General features: G+C 35.6%; 1 long non-coding RNA gene across 1 annotated transcript; it reads right to left on the minus strand.

Moving 5' to 3' along the window:
- Positions 1-4,566: 4,566 nt before the first annotated feature.
- Positions 4,567-6,131, minus strand: LOC110903486. The gene is made up of 3 exons (XR_002571994.1): positions 6,001-6,131; positions 5,396-5,452; positions 4,567-4,792 (listed from the first exon to the last, which is right to left on the minus strand). It is a non-coding gene; the product is annotated as an uncharacterized LOC110903486 (long non-coding RNA).
- Positions 6,132-7,177: the final 1,046 nt, after the last annotated feature.

The following is a 7,177-nucleotide window of genomic DNA, read 5'->3' on the forward strand; positions in this document are numbered from 1 at the left end:
CCAGCCACGCACAAGAATGTGTGTGTTTGAGTTTTGTTATTCATTAATACCTTCACTTTAAATCTTTACCAAATTACCCCCTCTAGTTATGTATTTGTTTTATTTAAGCATTTCTATTACTAACTAATTATTTACACAAATTTTACCAACCAAGTTGGGATTTTTCATTTAATTCATTTTACTCCCTTCTTAATAAATTTTGGGGTGTTACAAATCTACCCCCCTTAAAAGAGGTTTCGTCCCCGAAACCTTTCTCACTTCAACTAGACCAATTCTACCATTACTTTTTCATCTATTCATTCACGAGACTTACTACAACCTAAATGCATTCAGGATCTTGGCAAAAAGTTTCATTTATGTACAAACATATTTGTACGCATTGTCCCTCCGTTCTTAAATTAAGTAAATTTCTTCCATGATCGCATATAACTCAGAATCCGATCCAGAGCTCTTATTAGTGTCGTTTTCACCTTAGAGTGCTTGTTCCTAGCTTGCATCATCACTAGCGGTTCTTTCATTGAAATTTATTTCAAATGTATACTATTGGTCGTACAAGCCTATGTTTACGGCTTGTTTCTATCTTTCTAATTCAGCATAACATATTCATACATCTGCTAACAAAATAAATTGATTTATTTCATTCCACTCACGTATCATACACGATATAGTTCATTATTGTAACTATGAGAAAAACCTCGTCATCCCATTACTGACACTCGTCTAATTACTTTCTTATTCATATGAGGACTTAGCATATCATTATACGCATACTATAAACATTTAATAGCTTAGTAGTATTAAAACAAAGCTTCCCTCTTTCTAATTACTTTTTCATGCTTACTATAAGCATAAAGCATCATTCTACGGTTACTATTGTTACTTGAACTAATTACAACTTTTGAGTTTAGCCTCAAATTTTTAATCCTTCGCAACACTTAATTATTAACTCTTTGCATGAACTACTTATTATACTGATCTTGACTTTATTGGATAAACCAGTTATCCGTATGCCGGATCGATCCACTTCCTTAAGTGTACCTTCCGTACCAGAATTGGTCTCATTCATTCATGAAATATGCTCTCATTTGTGAGCATCCTTCCACTAGCTTCATTACTATCACCTTACTAAGAATTCCTTGATATTATCTATAAATAAATAGTTAGCACATAACCTTTCATAATTGCGTCCTGCATGGTGTTTGTTCGCCTATTGTCTCTTCCACAGTTTCCTCACGTACATGCTAAAATATATATCATACATTCCATTTCTTATATACTATCCCTTCATTTTATTAGTCATTTCGCCAACTTTCGTAGTTTGACCTTGAAAGGTCAGACTAACACCCCCTACTTATTATGGTCGTATCGAGGTATACGTTCGTTCTTTATACTTGCATACTTGCAAGGACTTCATTCACTTCGTTTGAGCTTTCGGAAGTCTAATTGTAAATACATTCTTACTTATGTGAATCAGTTATCCTATTCCGACACGTCATTCTCTAGTTGAGCCCTAAGCTCCTATTAAAATATGATCTTTTATACACACCTGTCGCGGGTCAAATCCCTTGACTAGTTATCCATACTTTGCGACGGTTATCACTTTCCAAATTGCGACAATGCATGCCCATACATTATGCTCCCCTACAAGTAACAAACTTAACGAATTGAACACTAAAAAAAACCGGGTTCAAATAGCAATCGCCATTTAACCCGTATGACTCATTTGAGTTTCGTTTTTTTTAGTTTTTATTCTTATTTGCTTAATCCGTCTTCATTTACGGATTCGAACTTTTAATTTGTTACCTTTCATTCTTACTGGTTGACCCGTACTTGCTTACGGACCCAACCTTTCATTCCTTACATGGTTGAATCCATTTCTCAGATTCTAACATTTTCATCCGTACCTTTCGTTCTTCCGTCGTATCATTTACCATGTCATTTCTTATGATATGTTTTCGTATTAATCTTCTACATTCAACATCAAGTGTCGGGTTCTAACACTTAATTCCATGTCCTAATTCATGTAGCACGTCTCAGCGCGACACTCTACATCCTATTTCTAGTGGTGTTCCCACTCTTCTTTCTTAAGTTGTTTTACATTCAATCGTAAGCTTAAACTTTTCATTCTTATCTTTCTTTCTTATACTGATCCGCTGCTTTAAGAATCATTAGCCCCCCTTTTGCTAGCTTGACCGGACATAAGTGAGGTGATTCCCATGTTTTTCTTAAGCTTCGGTCAATACACGAGTGACCATCCTTTAATATACCATTTCCATTTGCTTATTCACCACATTAGGTGTTAATTCACCCACGTTCTCTAACATGTCTTTTACTAATGGGTATCCTACTTAACACGTTGTATTTCTTACGTAATACTTCCAGCATTTGTAAGTAATTATTATTCAATGACTTCTACAATATAACCTTTTAAGGTCAACCACCACTCAGTACTTTTGTATATGAGTATTGTAGTACGGGTTGTTCTTACTTTCAATTCGAACATACTTACAAAACGCCTTTAGCTAACATCTGAACTATTATCCCTTCCATACTTTTCATTAACATTACCAAGTTCTCATTTATTATACGTTCCAATTAATTTCAATTTTTCTAACACGCATACATCTTTATGTAAATACATTCGGACTGATTGCAATTTCACCTTCCATTAGCGTCCATGTTCATGCTTACTTTATTACTTCCTCTTAACCCTTTTTGCCATCCATACTCAAGTAAATTGACAGGATTCCCATCCTTGCATATCAGTACTTTCGTAATATCATTAGTTTATGTGAGCATATATACGACTGTTCACTTTCTTTCTATTCATACGTTAATCGACCTTTGTTAGTCAAATCTCGTATAAATGAGACATTTATTAATAGTTATCTCATTTCCAATCCATACATCTAAACTATCATCAAGCATAACACATAAATCATTGAATACATAACGCATTAACTCTTTACTTTAACATTTGAGTCTAATGGCCGTTCTATATTATTCCTATATTGTTGACCTTTAGAAAGTCAACTGTCTTGCTTACACACTTTAAACTTTTGAACAGGTATCCATCTAAATATGGTAGTCCATAATATTAGTATTCTACGCATTTCATACTCGTATGGTATGATATGTACAATTTACGTGATCCTCTAAACAATACGCATGTACATTCACATACACGTACTTTTACATGCTAATGTTTCATTATTCTACAATTAGCAAATATCATTCAAGGTATCTATATATCATAATTCCAACATATCCCTTACTAATAAACTCATACGATTCACATTTAGCACATATTCGCCTCTTAACCATAACAAAACAAATCATTAGATACTCATAAGCATCACACCATTCATGTACAAGGTACAAGTCTCTAATGCGTAATTCTATCGAAGCATACTTTTATCCAAATTTTCATACGAATTCTAACTCGACTTTATACATTCGTCACTCATTTCATGCCATTCCATATGTTACGTTCGACTTTTATAAATTTTAATTTACCGCCGACGATCTTCATAACTTGATAAAAACATAAAATGGGTATTTCAGAGAAGTATGGGGACTTAAATCATAATTCACAAGCTTCTATACATCATAGTTCATTAGCCCATAATTACTTCGTTCGCATTCTTAAATTTTAAACTTTTACTCCCCTTTTTAAACCTTCATCCTTCACTCAATATCATTCGACAGGTTACTTTCAACTTTTACAATTCATTCCTTCGTAACCACTATTTGTGGTTACATATAGCTTATTAGGCCTTACATGGACCCTACGTAATCATTAATTAAGCTTTTGAACAACCCGATAACTTTTATGTGTGAAAAACAACATTTTCAGTTACCACAAATTTTCTTTTATCCTTTCATGACTTAACTTGTCCCATAAGGGCTCAACGGGGCCGTGAACAAGGCTTTCGGGGAGTACGTTTGGCTAGAATGTGAAAAACATGGAAATTTCGCGGATCGGATTTGCACAACCCGTCGGCGACGGCTAGAGGATCCGTCGGCGACGGGCCTCAGAATGTGGCGTCGGCCACTTGTTTCCGTCGGCAGACAGATAGGGCGTCGGCCCTGGGGGTGGCGTCGGCGACGGGCATCCAGCCGTCGGCGAAGGCCTGCCGTTTGTTAATCCGCTGCTGCTTCCATTTTTAAGTGCTTTAACTCTTTTTCGGGTCCGTTTCCAGCCGTGCGGTCCCTAGAACTTATCATTTTACCCTCCATATTTACCCCTTCGCATACTTAACTTAACTTAACTTTACAAACACATTACACATACTTGCGTTCACTAAAAACTTAAATTGTTACCTCATTGGCGATCTTGGAGCGAGCACACTTTCGAATGAGCCGTCGGTTTGAGTTCAAGCATCGCGTTAAAAGCTCGAATCCCTCAAACCTAGGCTCTGATACCAACTTGTTACGTCCACATTTTTCATCCTTACAAACAACTTACAAAAATAATTTATAGACATCAAATTACCAAACTTTGATACAAAATAAAATTCTTAGGAAAATTGGGCATGACCCGTTCGTAAAAATGGACATGCCTCCCTGTTCTAAACACATAAAACTAACAACAATCTATGACCCTTTTTAACATTAAACTACCCAAGACAAAGACAACAAGTTTTTGCAAAATACGACTACTAACAAAGTTGGACAAAATAACAAGTCATGGACCATAAAGACGAACAAAAACTAGCGGAAGCATTTGGTATAACATAGCATGGGCCCGTGCTCGCTCCAAATCTCCAAATCGCCTAGAGTGGAGTTTTACCTACATTAACAACCAAATTTTAAAGGTTAGTTGTCACACATATTAAATCATAATTCTTTCGTTTTAGCTCCATCCATACAAGAACTTTCATACTTTTTACGCATTCGACTACCCAAGTAATTGGGTTTAGCATAAACACTCTCATTGAGAGTTAAGCATACATATTCAACCCGTTTAATTGGGTTTGGCATAAACACTCTCATTGAGAGTTAAGCATACACTTTCGACCCGTTTAATTGGGTTAATGCTTTCAACATTAATCTTTCCTTTCCATCCGTATAACGGATTAGACTACAAGCATTTGTCATAGCATTCATGACCACCCGTTCAAAACGGGTAATAGCTTATTCTTACCCGACTTGTTCAACTAGAACTTGTCGACTTGCATAGCTTATCATACCCTTTGTTAGCATAACCAAATCCACAAGGGATTTACTATTTCGCATCAACTACAACATAGCTTCTAAAGCCTTTTTCGAGATAAACTCTTACATCTAACCAATCTTTATCCGTAAGAAATTGCACGAATTGTATTATCAAATAATATCATTCAATATCATGGTAAATCTACTAGTAGAGTAAATAAAGTTCAAAAGAACTTACAGCGATCTTGAGATACTTATGCCTTCGAGTGACTTGCGTCTCCTTCCTTCTTCGTGCCTATATGTCATAATCCCATACTTTAGCTTTCAAAAACATTACTTTCACATTCCTTATAGTTCATTATGGTGTCTACTAATCACATACGCCATTATCATAAAGAAGATACATCGACTTAACAAGTATTCATGTAAAAACCATGACTAAATTCACTTAGGCATTTCATCGAACACATTGCGTGCGTACCATCTACAAGGCATAGTGTACAAGTATATTATGCATAATCTTACTAGTTCATATGAAAATCATGAAACTCAACAATTTTTCACATAACCTTCATCCTAAATCAGATCCTTATAATAATAATCTACAACATCTAACTTCATATATCATAACCATACTCAATTTAACACATTTAGCATCATCATCTTCATAGCATTACTACTACAAGTGGGTTTTTACCAAAATCTTTTAAATAACCTAAAATCAACATGATTCTTGTTCTAGAAGGTAACCCTAACTCAGATTTCTCACATTTAGACATAAAAATTCAAGATTGGGTTGAACCCCTCATTCTACAAATCATGATTTCCGAAAATTAAACTTACCACTTTAATAATCGAGGTTAGAGGAGAGTAAATCGGAGTTCATGCACCAGATTACACTTGAATTTCCACTTCAATTTACTGGATTTGCAAAACAAGGGTTTCACCTTGTTTCCCCCTTTGTTCGATCGTTCCCAGCCACGCACAAGAATGTTTGTGTTTGAGTTTTGTTATTCATTAATACCTTCACTTTAAATCTTTACCAAATTACCCCCTCTAGTTATGTATTTGTTTTATTTAAGCATTTCTATTACTAACTAATTATTTACACAAATTTTACCAACCAAGTTGGGATTTTTCATTTAATTCATTTTACTCCCTTCTTAATAAATTTTGGGGTGTTACATTTTTCATTCTTTTTCTACGCTCGTGTGCTCCCCTACTGAACCATCCTCTCTTTTTCTGAGGAAATGGCTCTTCAGATTGAGCCTTAAACACAAAGATTCCTTCTTCTGTGTCAGCAGAATACCCTGAGAGGGCAGGCTGAGAAGAGGAGGTGCCTTCGCTCCTAGGCAAACCAGACAGTTGACGATAGGCGTTAGAAGGTCCTTGGTCGCTCATACTGTAAACTAACAAATAGTCAGATAACACATAGCAAGTAAATACAATTATGCATGTATTTCCATAATTTATTTCCTAACACTTTGAAATTTTGATGTCAGCAGAACACTTCGGTGGCTGAATCAGTGGCATAGCTCTGATACCACCTTCTGTCACAGCCCCCGATCCCTAGTTTCCGGGAACGGGCGGCCGTGAGCCAGTTTCGGTGGTATCACGTTTATTTATCCAATTTGACAGCGGAAATTTTCATCAGGACCGTAGTTAGGAAATATTTAATCAGAGTAAACCACCTCGTTTAATAATATTAAACATATGGGTAAACCCAAGTTTTCAATACACACATTTCATAGGAATAAATCCTATTTATTTAATAAAAACATCCATTTTATTCTTAGGTAACTTTATTGCCACTTTTCCAAGCCTCCAGTGCTGTCCAGTTGGCTTCTAATTGGCTTTCACATTTTGTTACCTGAAACGCGTTTTAAAAACATTTTGTCAGTGGGAAATACTGGTGAGTGAATCCCAGTTTAATCAGGTTTAAATAAAATCAATTTGCAGTATTGAGGGCACATCCGCAATTACATTTGTATTCAAGACATCACAATTAACATCAGTGGTA

The sequence above is a fragment of the Helianthus annuus genome, chromosome 1 (assembly GCF_002127325.2).
Source record: "Helianthus annuus cultivar XRQ/B chromosome 1, HanXRQr2.0-SUNRISE, whole genome shotgun sequence".
NCBI lineage: Eukaryota > Viridiplantae > Streptophyta > Magnoliopsida > Asterales > Asteraceae > Helianthus > Helianthus annuus.